This window comes from Elephas maximus, chromosome 15 (assembly GCF_024166365.1).
Source record: "Elephas maximus indicus isolate mEleMax1 chromosome 15, mEleMax1 primary haplotype, whole genome shotgun sequence".
Lineage (NCBI taxonomy): Eukaryota > Metazoa > Chordata > Mammalia > Proboscidea > Elephantidae > Elephas > Elephas maximus.
Genome location: NC_064833.1, coordinates 87,424,012 through 87,437,755, shown reverse-complemented (window position 1 = coordinate 87,437,755; position 13,744 = coordinate 87,424,012).

Below are 13,744 nucleotides of genomic sequence, written 5' to 3'. Positions count from 1 at the left end.
TCTTAAAAGAAAGTCATCAAAACGTAATCAAACTTGCCAAAACCAAAGATAGAGAATTTTAAGAGCAGCTAGGGATAAATGAAAAGTCAGCTACAAAGGAGAGTCAATAAGAATAAGCTTGGACTACTCAGCAGAACCCACGAAGGGAAGACGGCAATGGGACGACTTATATAAAGCACTGAAGGAAAAAAATGCCAGCGAAGAATCATATATCCAGCAAAACAGTCTCTCAAATATGAAGGTGAAATTAGGACATTTCCAGATAAACGGAAGTTTAAGGAATTCGTAAAAACAAAACTAAAACTACAAGAAATACTAAAGGTAGTTAGTTCTCTGGTTAGAAAATCAATAATACCAGATATCAACCCAAGACTAGAACACAGGACAGAGCAACCAGATGTCAACCCAGACAGGGAAATCACAAAAATAAATCAAGATTAAAAAAATGCTCAAAACAGGGAAACAGCGATGTCATTGTATAAAAGAAGACAAGATTAAAACAATATGCTGTGAACATTTCTCTACAGGTTTTGTTTGAACACCTCTTTCAGTACTTTTGGGTATGTATTTAGAGGTGGAATTGTTGGATCATATGATAATTATATGTTTAACTATTTTAGAGGTGGAATTGTTGGATCATATGATAATTATATGTTTAGCTATTTTAGGAATAGCCAAACTGTTTTCCACAGTAGCTGCACCATTTTACATCCCCACCAGTGATGTATTAGGATTCCAATTTCTGCATATCCTTACCCAAACTTGTTTTGGTTTGTTTGTTCATTTTAGCCACCTAAGTGGGCATGACATATAATGTCTGTGGATTTTTTTTTTTTTTTTTTTGGCGTTGCCCTACTAAAGACGTTCAAGCATCTTTTCATGTGCTTGTTCATCTATGTACCTTTTTGGAGAAAAACAAAAACAAAAAAACCCATTGCCATTGAGTCAATTCAGACTCATAGCGACCCTATAGGAAGAGTAGAACTGCCCTATAGAGTTTCCAAGGAACGCCTGGGGGATTTGAACTGCCAACCTTTTGGTTAGCAGCCATAGCACTTAACCACTACACACTAGGGCTTCCTCTTTGGAGAAACACCTATTTAAACCACTTGTCCATTTTATAAAAATTATGGTAGATATATATGTAACAAAATATTTTCCATTTCAACATTTTTACTCATATACTTTAGTGACATTAATTATATTCATGTTGTTAACCATCACTTTTATCCGTTTTCAAATTTTCAGTCACTTAACAGAATTTCAGTGTCCCCTTTCACCTCCCCCACCCCCATCTGCCTCTGGTAACGACTAAAAAACTTGGTCTTTATGCATGTGTCTGTTCTCGATGTTTCATATAAATGGAATCACATACTGTTTGCCCTTTTGTGACAGACTTATTTCACTCAGCATAGTGTGTTCAAGGTTTACCCATATTGTAGCATGTATCAGGACTTCATTTATTTTTAGGGCTGAGTAAAATTGCACTGTATTTATAAACCACATTTTGCTTACCCATCCTTCTGTTGATGGACATTTTGGTTGTTTCCACCTTTTGGCTATTGTGAATATTGCTGCAATGCACATTGGTGTACAGATGTCTGTTTGTGTTCCTGCTTTCAATTCTTCAGATACATACCTAGAAGTGGGATTTCTAAATCGTGGTAATTCTATGTTTAACTTTTTAGGGAACCTGCAAACTGTTTTCTGCAGCAGCTTGCTGGATGCTTAGGTGTGCTATGTTATGATTGTCCCTTCAGTGTCTCCCTAGTTGCTAATGGACATAAAACAAACTACGTGCTTTAGGGGGAGATGATTGCCCTCTGAAGAAACCAGAACTGCGTTAAGCTATCTTCGAGGGGTAAAGGAAGAAGGACAATTCACTAGTGCCCGTAAATCTAGCCCACTCTGAACAGGGGCAATAAATGATGTTCATTGCCTGCGGGGGGCCTTCCACTTTTACTACTCCCCTTTTACCTTTTATTGCCCCTTTTCATTACCCTTTTCATTACCTCTGTACATGCTATTTGGCACACAGACATGGCTGTCTGATTAGTATTTAATCCCAGGAAAGAGGAATTTCGGTGTTTTCCCAAGACATGAACTGGGGCATGCCTGGGTGTGATCTCACTCTGTAGATAGAGCATAACTTTGGGAAACCTAGGCTAATGGTGACTTGTGCTGTTCTACTCGTCCCTGTCCTTTTTATTCTGCAAGTAATAAATGCCTGTTGATCATCCCATTAGAAGTGTCTGGTCTGTGCTCTGCTCCAAATGGTCCTTCACTAAGAACTTGTGAATATAATGATATTGCACAGCTGTACCACTTTATAATCGCACCAGCAATGGACGAAGGTTCCAATTTCTCCACATTCATGCCAACACCTATTGTTGTCCATATTTTAATCATAGCCATCTTAGTGGGTATGAAGTGATACCTCATTGGAGTTTCGATTTGCATTTCCCTAAACACTAATGATGTTGAACATCTTTTCATGTGTTTGTTGGCCATTTGTATTTCTTCTTTGATGAAATGTCTATTGAAGTCCTTTGCCCATATTTTGACTTAAAGTCTCTTTTATCTTAATCCCTATTTTTTTTTTAATTTTTATTGAGCTTCAAGTGAACGTTTACAAATCAAGTCAGTCTGTCACATATAAGTTTATATACACCTTACTCCATACTCCCACTTGCTCTCCCCCTAATGAGTCAACCCTTCCAGTCTCTCCTTTCATGACAATTTGGCCAGCTTCCAACCCTCTCTACCCTCCCATCCCTCCTCCAGACAGGAGATGCCAACACAGTCTCAAGTGTCCACCTGATACAAGTAGCTCACTCTTCATCAGCATCTCTCTCCTACCCACTGTCCAGTCCCTTCCATGTCTGATGAGTTGTCTTCGGGAATGGTTCCTGTCCTGTGCCAACAGAAGGTTTGGGGACCATGACCGCCGGGATTCCTCCAGTCTCAGTCAGACCATTAAGTATGGTCTTTTTGTGAGAATTTGGGGTCTGCATCCCACTGATCTCCTGCTCCCTCAGGGGTTCTCTGTTGTGCTCCCTGTCAGGGCAGTCATCGGTTGTGGCTGGGCACCATCTCCTTCTTCTGGTCTCAGGATGATGTAAGTCTCTGGTTCATGTGGCCCTTTCTGTCTCTTGGGCTCATAGTTATCGTGTGACCTTGGCGTTCTTCATTCTCCTTTGATCCAGGTGGGTTGAGACCAATTGATGCATCTTAGATGGCCGCTTGTTAGCATTTAAGACCCCAGACGCCACATTTCAAAGTGGGATGCAGAATGTTTTCAAAATAGAATTATTTTGCCAATTGACTTAGAAGTCCCCTTAAGCCATAGTCCCCAAACCCCCGCCCTTGCTCCGCTGACCTTTGAAGCATTCAGTTTATCCTGGAAACTTCTTTGCTTATGGTCCAGTCCAGTTGAGCTGACCTTCCATGTATTGAGTATTTTCCTTCCCTTCACCTAAAGTAGTTCTTAAAAAAAAAAAAGTAGTTCTTATCTACTGACTAATCAGTAAAAAAACCCTCTCCCACCCTCCCTCCCTCCCCCCCTCGTAACCACAAAAGTATGTGTTCTTCTCAGTTTATACTATTTCTCAAGATCTAATAATAGTGGTCTTATACTATATTTGTCCTTTTGCCTCCGACTAATTTCACTCAGCATAATGCCTTCCAGGTTCCTCCGTGTTATGAAATGTTTCACAGTTAATCCCTATTTTTCTGATATTAAAATAGCCACCCCAGCTCTGTTTTGGTTATTATTTGCGTGATATATTTTTTTCTATCTTTCATTTTCATCCTGTTTGTGTCCTTGAGCCTATGTTGTGTCTCTCGGAGGCAACAGGTATTTGGATCATTTTTTAATCTGTTCTGCCACTCTCTGCCTTTTGATTGGTGCGAACACTGCAGTTACTGATAAGGAAGGACTTACTTCTGCCATTTTGTTACTTGTTTTTGTGTGTGTGTCTTATACCTTCCTAGTCCCTTATTTCCTCCCTTATTTGCTGTTTTTCTTTTTTTTTTTTTTTTGTAGTGAGCGATTTTTATATCCTTCTTTCTTTTTGTGTTTATTTCTTAGATATTTTCTTCGTGATTACCATGGTTTACATTTAACATCTTGCATTTATAACAATAACACATATAACTTCTGTAACATACTCAAACTTGATACCATTCCCAACGCCCCCATTTATGTTGTTATCACCAAATTGCATCTTTATATATCATGTCACCTGGAACTTACATTTATACTTATTCTTTGTGCATTTGTCAGTATAAAGCATGAAGGCCGTAACTACTAGAATTACAAAGCAAAAGTTCCCTAAAACTTGCTTTTATAATTGTACCTACAATTACCTTTAATGAAAATCTATTTTTTTTCCCTACGTACATCTTTGAATTATTGTCTAGTGTCCTTTCTTTCTCATATGAAGGGCTCCCTTTGGTATTTTTGGTGGTTATGAACGTCTGTATTTTGTTGATCTGCAATGTCTTTATTTTGCCTTCACTCTTGAAGGACAGTTTTGCTGCCTTAGTATTGTTGGTTGACATTTCTTTTCTTTCAGGACTTTGAATTTGTCTTTTCCATTGCTTCTCATCTCCAAGGTTTCTGAGAAGAAATTGGCAATTAAGCCTATTGGGGATCCTTTGTATGTGACCGTTAGCTTTTCTAAAGCTGCCTTCTGGATTCTCTCCTTGTCTTTAATTTTAGAGAGTTGATTTTAAGGTATCTCAGTGTGGATCTCTTTGGGTTCATCCTACTTTGAGTTTGTTGAGCTTCTTGAATTTGTAGGTTTATGTTCTTCAGATTTGGAACATTTTCTACCATTATTTCTTCTAATATTCTGTCTTTTTTTCTCTCTCATCTCCATATGGGATTCTCATGATGCATACGTTTGTTCACTTGTTGTCCCATAGTTCCATTAAACTGTATGTACCAGCCTTGAGCCTTCTTCCTTGTTGCTATTCAGAGTCCAAAATTTTATTAACTTATCCTCCAGTTCACTGATTCTTCTGTGTGCTGAAATCTGTTGTGCAATCATTCCAATTAGTTTCTCATTTCAGTCGTCTTTTTCAGTTCCAGTATTTTTATCTGATTTCCTTTTATAATTCCTATAGTTCCTATATTTTTATTTAAATTCTTATTTTGATTATACGTAATTTTCCTGATTTTCTGTGGTTCTTTGTTTTCCTTTATTTATTTATTTATTTATGGTTTGTTTAATACTGTTTTATTATATCCTTCTAATATGTTCATTATGCAAATTCCCATTGATGTAATTTCTCTCCCTTTATCTTCTTCACTTGGATGAGCCATTGTTTTCACTTTGTGTGCCTTGTGATTTTTCTAGTTGGAGCTAGGACATAAGAATTTTACAAGGTGTTGACTTTCTCAATTCTCCCAAGTATTTAGTGTTTCCAACATCAATTCTTTCTGCAAGAAGCTCTTAAGAGGTCAGGGCCTTCAGACTTCAGCTTATCGTTCCCCCTCCCTCTCTGTGATAACTCCATTTCAGAAAGTCCAAATCAGTATTTTCATTTTTCAGTGGCTTCCAAACAAAATAGAGAACACACACTAATCAATCCATTCTCCACAGGGCACAGTTTTCATTCTTTTGTTCTTGCTCTTTCTCCACTCTATGACGGCTGCGTCTCACCACGTTTTCAGTCCTTTAGAAGCCCCCAAACTAATCAGAAAGCCCAAACTGAATGAACATCCCTCCAGTGGTTCTTGGTCCTTGGCTCATCCCCCATTCTATGAGGGTCCACTTCTTGTGGAGCTGGAGATTGGGACTCTTTCCCATGCTCAGGTGAGCTGTGGGTCAACTAGGACTGTGGAGGCTGTCTTTACACTGCACCTGGATTGGGAGGGGTGGGTATCCCAAATGGACTATCAGGTAGGTCTATCCTATTAATTTTAGAAGTAGAGCTTGGGAACATTCCCTGTGTACAGGCAAGCTGTGTGTTAGCTGTGGGAAGCAGGTTCCACTGTATCTGTCAGTTTGAGCTTCTCATTTCCATAGTTCACAGCATTTGACAGTCTTCTCAGGAGGCAGTGGAATGGGGAGAATGGAAGAAACCCTTTTTCTTTACTGTGTGAGTGGTGTTATTGGCTTCAGTCCATCCGCATATCTTTGCTGTTGTCCTCTGTCCACCAATTTAGAATCTTGCAGGGCTGAGCATAGATCATTTGTTGTATTTCTTGGTATACTTGTGGGGAGGGCCAAGAACCTAGACCTGCTCATTCTGGCAACTTCCTAAAATGCCTTTTTGCCTATTTTTTAATTAACTTCTTTGTCTTTTTGTTGTTAAGCAGTAAGAATTTTTATATATACTATATACCAGATATATGTATAGCGCTCCTTGGAAACTCTATGGGGCAGTTCCACTCTGTCCTATAGGGTCGCCATGAGTCGGAATCGACTCAACAGCACTGGGTTTGTGGTTATATACCAGATACTTATCAGAAATATGGATTGGCAATATTTTCTCCTGTTCATTGAATTGCCTTTTCACTTTCCTAAGGGTTTTTTGAAACACAAACGTTTCTAAATTTGATAAAGTCAAATTTATCTATTTTTTCTTTTGTCACATGTACTTTTGATGCCATCTGAGAAACCACTGCCTAACCCAAAGCCTTGAAGCTTTACCCTTGTGCTTGCTTCTAAGAGTTTTTATTGTTATTTTTTTGGTGAAGATTTTCACAGCAGTTTATGTTCCCATCCAACCAATTCTGCACAAATTGTTTGTGACATTCCTTACATTCTTCACATTGTGTAAACATGCTCATGATTTTTATTCTGATTTTTCCTTTTCCATTAATCTTGTTTCTCTACCCCGCTTACACTCTCATCTTTGTTTTAAAATAATTGTTGACTGATCTCAGATAGGTGATTTTTTTAACGGAGCATAGTACTTACAGCTGATATTATTTGTTTTGTGAGCCAATCTGTTATTTAGCTACAAGATGACTTTAGGGATTAGTTTTGGTTCAAAGTTTGAAGACTATGTCAGGGCAATAGTCTTGGGAGCCCTCCAGTCTCAACCAATCCAGTAAGTCTGGTGTTCTTTTTGTTCTGTTTCTTTGTTTTGTAGGAATTTGAGGTTCTGTTTTGCATTTTCCTCTCATTCTATCAGGGTTCATCTATTATGGCCCTCATTAGAATGGTTGGTAATTGTAGCTGGGCACAATCTAGTTCTTCTGGTCTCAGGGTAGATGATTTCACAGTTTGTGTAGACTATTTTCCTGTACACTAGTTTCTTCTCTGAGTATTTGGTTTCCTTCTTTCTCTTTTGCTCCAGAGAAATACAAATTAATGGTTTTATCTTAGATGGCCTCTCATGAGCTTTTAAGACCCCAGACACTACCCACCAAGCTAGGATGTAGAAAGTAACTTTATGAACTATGTTTTGCCAATTGACCAAGGTGTCCCACGAAACAATGGTCCTAATCCTTCAAGCCCAGAAATTCATTCCCACCAGGTGTTTGTGTCTAAGAAGTATCGATGACTGTGTGCCTTATGTACTTTGTTATATATATATATGTACATATAGTCACATAAATGCATATATCTATACATATGCCTATATCTATATACACACACATATATACTCATACATACGTACCTATACACATATATGCCTACATACATACATACATGCCTACACACGTATCTTTTGGTTCTTTTTGCTATTATTTCCAAATTGTATATGCCATAGCAGTTACCAACAGGTCCTTTTTTCTTGTGTGCATTTTGCACACTTAGGTTGTTTCCATTTTTTTTGCTATTGTGAATGATGCTGCAGTGAACATATGTGTACATATGTCAGTCCATGTCTCTTTTATTAGATCTCTAGGTTGTATCTAGGAGTGGGATTGCTGGGTACTAAGGTCTTGCTACTTCTTGTTTTTTGAGGAAGTGCCATACGATTTTCCATAGTTATTGTGCCATTTTAAAGTCCCATCAGCAGTGGATAAGGATTCCAATTTCACCACATCCTTGCAAACATTTGTTGTTACCTGTTTTGATTTTTTTTTCAGTGCCATTTTAGCCAGGGTGAGATGGTATGTCATTGTAGTTTATCCTATTTTTAGAAAAGATTAGATTCCGTAGCTTTCTCCCTATGTTTTCTTCCAGGAACCTTACAGTTTTAGGATTAACATTTAGGTCTTTGATGTATTTTGAGTTAGTTTTTGTGTATGGTGTGATGCATGGGCCCTGTTTCATATTTCTGAAGTGGACATTCAGTTTTGCCAGCTCTATTTATTAAAGAGGCTCTTTCTCTCCCAATGGATAAACATTTGACCCCTTTTTGAAAATCAATTGTCCATGGATGAGTGGGTTTATTTTTGGGCCCTCAATTCTATTCCACTGTTCTTTTTTTTTTTCGATTCTATTCCACTGGTCTATGTGTCTCATTGAATCAATACCAGACTGTTTTGATTACAGGGGGTGTATAGTATGTGTTGATATTGAGAAGTGTGTGGCCTTCTATACTTTGTTCTTCTTATTCAATATCGCTTTGGCTATTTGGGGTCTCTTTCCTTTCTATAAAAAGCTGGTCATCAGTTTTTCCATTTCAGTAAAGAATGTTGTTGATATTTATAGCAGGATTGCATTGTATCTGCAGATTGCTTTAGGTAGTATTGTACATTTTCACTGTATTAAGTCTTCCAGTGCATGAGTTTGGAATGCCCTTCCATTTTTATGTAGATCTCTTTTAGTCTCTTGTAGTAGTGTTTTATAATTTTTGTTGTGTAAGTCTTTTATGGAAACCCTGGTGGCTTAGTGGTTAAGTGCTACAGCTGCTAACCAAGGGGTCAGCAGTTCAAATCCGCCAGGCGCTCCTTGGAAACTGTACGGGGCAGTTCTACTCTATCCTATAAGGTCGCTATGAGTCAGAATCAATTCGGCGGCAGTGGGTTTGGTTTGGTGTTTTTTTTTTTTTTTTTTTTAAGTCTTTTATGTATCTTGTTAATTCTTATTTATTTTATTGTTTAGGAGGATATTGTAAATGGTGTTGTTTTCCTTTTCAGAATATTCCTTGTTAGTGTTAGTATAAAGAAGCCCTGGTGGTGTGCTGGTTAAGTGCTTGGCTGCTAACCAAAAGGTTGATGGTTCTATCCCACTACCGCTCTGTAGGAGAAAGATGTGGCAGTCTGCTTCTGTAAAGATTATGGCCTTAGAAACCCTATGGTGCAGTTCTACTCTGTTCTATATGGTCACTATGAGTTGGAATAGACTCCATGGCAGTGGGTTAGTGTTAGTATAAAGGAGCCCAACTGATTTTTGTTTGTTGATCTTGCACCCTGCAACATTGCTGAAGTCTTCTGTTAGATTCAACAATTTTCTTGTGGCATCTTTGGGGTTTTCTATGTATAGGTTCATGTCATCTGCAAATAGAGATCATTTTACTTCTTCCTTTCCAGTTTGGATAACTTTTACTTCTCTTTCTTGCCTTAAAGCTTTAGCTAGAGCATCCAGTACAAATATTGAATAAGAGTGGTGACAATGAGCATCCTTACCTCATTTCCATTCTTAAGGAAGCTCTCAGTCTTTCTCCGTTGAGAATAATGTTGGCTGTTGGTTTCGCACGTATGTCCTTAATTATGTTGAGAAATTTCCCTTCTATTCCTATTTTGCTGAGAGTTTTTATCAGGAAAGGGTGTTGGATTTTATCAAATGCCTTTTCTGCATGAATTGGTATGATCATGTGGTTCTTTTCCTTTGTTTTATTTATGTGGTGAATTACATTGATTTTCTGATGTTGAACCACTCTTGCATTCCTGGTATAAATTCCACTTGATCATGTTGTATGATTTTTTTTGATGTGTTGTTGAATTCTTTGGGCTAGAATTTTTTAAATTGTACTTTAGATGAAGGTTTACAGAACAAACTAGCTTCTCATTAAACAATTAGTACACATATTGTTTTGTGACATTGGTTACCAACCCCAAGACATGGCAATACTCTCCCTTCTCGACTTTGGGTTCCCTATTACCACCTTTCCTGTCCCCTTCTGCTTTCTAGTCCTTGCCTCTGGGCCGGTGTGCCCCTTTAGTCTTGTTTTGTTTTATGGGTCTAATATTTGGCTGAAGTATGGGCCTTGGGAATGACATCATTATTGAGCTAAAAGGGTGTTTGGGGACAATACTCTCGGGGTTTCTCCAGTCTCTGTCAGGCCAGTAGTCTGGTCTTTTTCTGTGAATTAGAATTTTGTTCTAGATTTTTCTCCAGCTCTGTCTGGGACCCTTTATTGTGATCCCTGTCAGGCCAGTAGGTAGCGGTAGCCAAGCACCGTCTAGTTGTGCTGGACTCAGTCTAGTGGAGGCTGTGGTAGTTGTGTCCCTTTAGTCCTTTGGACTAATCTTTTTCTTGTGTCTTTAGTTTTCTTCATTCTTCAGTTTAATCCCATATAGGTAATTCTTAAAACAGCATAATGCTCAAGGCAAACCTTTTTTTTTTAACAGTTATTCTAAACTATTCGTTGGGTTTTCAGATGACTTCAGGGGATAGTATATTGTTGGTTATCTCAGGGCACTAGTTTCAGGAATTCATCCGTCCTCCATGACTCCAGAAAAAATTTGAAATTTTATTCTGTATTTTCTCCCTTTTGATCAGGATACTTCTCTGAAATCTTTGATCAAAATGTTCAGTAATGGTATCTAGGCACCATCCAGCTCTTCTGGTCTCATGGCAAAGTAGACAGTTGTTCATGGAAACAATTAGCCGCATATTCCATTTCCTCCTCCTATTCCTGCCTCTACTTCTTCTTCTGTTGCTCCAGGCAAATAGAAACTATTTGTTGTGCCTTGGATGGCTGTCTGCAAGCTTTTAAGACCCCAGGCACTACACAATGGACTAGGAGGTAGAACAGAAGCACTGAATATATTTTTAGGCCAATTAACTGGAATATCCCATGGAATCATGACCCTAAACCTGCAAACAAAGGAAGCAAATCCTGTGAGGTGTGTGGTTGTACATGAACAGCCTCAGCAGCTACTCTTTTGTTGTTGTCGTAAACATATCTGTCATGCAACTTTTGCCAATTCAACTTTTTACAGTTACTTTATTGACAGCAATTACAATAATCGGCTGTGCAACTCTAACCTTAATCAATGCAATTTTTCCATCACTGCTAATCCCTCTTTTCCCCCTCTTTCAGCCCCTGGTAACCACTAATAAACTTCAGTCTCTGTAGATGTGCTTTTTCTTGTGTTTTTATATAAGTGAGGTCATACAATATTTGTCCTTTTATGATTTTCTTATTTTGCTCAGCATAATGTCTTCAAACTCCATCCATACTGTAGCATGTATCAAGACTTCATTTCTTTTCTCCTATGGCCATATAGTATTCCTTTGTATGTATGTACCACATTTTCTTTATCCATTGGTCTGTTGATGGGCATACAGGTTGTTTTCCACCTTTTGGCTATTATGAGTAGTGTTGCAATGAACATGGGTGTGCAAGCCTCTTTTTGAGTCTCTGCATTCAAGTCTTTTGGGTATATACCTAGAAGTGAAATTGCTAGGTCACATAGTAGTTCTATTTTTTGTTATTTTGAGGAACCACACTTTTTCTGCAGTGGCTGTACCATTTTGGATTCCCACCAGCAATAGATAAGGTTCCAATCTCCTGACACCCTCACAAACATTTCTTCTTATTATTTTTTCTTTCTTTTTTTTAACCCTAGCCATCCTCATAGGAGTAAAATGCTGATTGTGGTTTTGATTTGCATTTCTCTGATGGCTGACGATCCTGACCATCTTTTCATGTGTCTGGTGGCCATTTGAATTTCCTCTTTGGTGAAAGGTACATTCAAGTCCTTTACCCCTTTTTGATGGGGTTATTTGTCTTTTTGTATTAAGTCGTCTAAGTTTTGTATATATTTTGGTTATTAGAGTCTTATCAGATATATGGTTTCTGAAGATATTCTCCCAGGTAGTAGCTTGTCTTTTCACTTATTTGATAAAGTCTTTTGTTGAACAAAAGTTTTTAATTTTGATGAGGCCCCATTTATTTACTTCGTCATTTGCTTTTTGTGCTTTTGTCACTACATAATTAGTTGTTAAAAGATAGGCCTGATAACGTTGCTCCTGCATTTTTTTCTAAGAATTTTATGTTTTCAATTTTCACATTTAGGTTCTTAATCCATTTCTAATTTGTTTTTGTGTGCGGCGTGAAGCATAGATCCTGTTCCATTTATTTCCATGTGGAATTCCAGTTTTCCCAACACCATTTATTGGAGAGATTCTTCTTTCTCCATTGAATGGACTTAGCACCCTTGTCAAAAGTCAGTCGATCATAGACATGTGGGTTTATTTCTGGACTCTTAATTATATTCCGTTAGTCTACATGTCTATTGTTACACCAGTACCAGCCTGTTTTGATTACTGCAGCGGTATAAATACAAAAACAAAAACCAAAGCCGTTGCCATCGAGTCAATTCTGACTCATAGCAACCCTATAGGACAGAGTAGAACTGTCCTGCAGAGTTTCCAGGAAGCCCCTGGTAGATTCGAACTGCTGACCTTTTGGTTAGCAGCCATAGCACTTAACCACTATGCCACCAGAGTTTTCACTGTAGGTGTATAGTATGTTTTAAAATCAAGAAGTGTGAATCCTCCTAGTTTGTTCTTATCTTTTGATATTGCTTTAGCTATTTGGGGCCTTTTGTCATTCCATATAAAGTTGAGGATTGGTTTTTCTATTACTGTGAAGATGGCTGTTAGAATTTTGATTGGGATAGCATTGAATCTATTGATCATTTTGTGTAGTAATGACACCTTAACAATATTAAGTATTCCAATCCGTGAACATAGAACATCTTTCCATTTACTTAAGTCTTCTTTAATTTCTCTTAGCAATGTTTTATAGTTTTAACTGTATAAGTCCTTCATTCCCTGGTTATTCCTAGTTATTTTATTTTCTTAGATGCTATCGTAAATGGGATAGTTTCCCTAATTTTTTGTTCAGATTTCTCATTGCTGGTGTGTAAAAACCCAGCTGATTTTTGTTGGTTGACTTTGTACTCTGCAACTTTACTAAATTTCTTTATTAGCTGTAGAAGTTTTCTTGTGGACTCTTTGGGATTTCCTATATAGGATCATATTATCTGTGAATAGAAATAATTTTACTACTTCTTTTCCAGTCTGCATACCTTTTATTATTTTTTTTTTCTTGTCTTATTGCTCTGAGTAGGACTTTGACTATAACATTCAATAGAAGTGTTGTGAGTGAGCACCCTTGGCTTGTTTTTGATTTCAAAGGAAAAAAGCTCGATCTTTCTCCGTTAAGTATAATATTGACTGTTGACTTTTCACATATACTTTTCAATCATACTGAGGAACTTCCCTTCTACTCCGATCTTTTTTAGGGTTTTCATCAAGAAAGAGTGTTGTATTTTATCAAATGCTTTTTCTTTATCCATTGAGATGATCGTGTAGTTCTTTTCTTTTTTTCTGTCGATATGGTAGGTATATTAGATTGATTGATTTTCTAATGTTGACCATCCCTGCATTTTTGGAATAAAGTTCACTTGGTAATGGTGTATGACTTTTTAAATATGCTCTTGGATTTTGTTCTCTAGTATTTTGTTGAGGATTTTTACATCTATATTTGTAAGAGTTATTGGCCTGTAGTGTTCTTTTCCTGTGGTGTCTTTGTCTGGTTTTGGTATCAGGGTTATGTTTGCTTCACAGAATTAGTTAAGAAGTATTTCTTCCTTCTC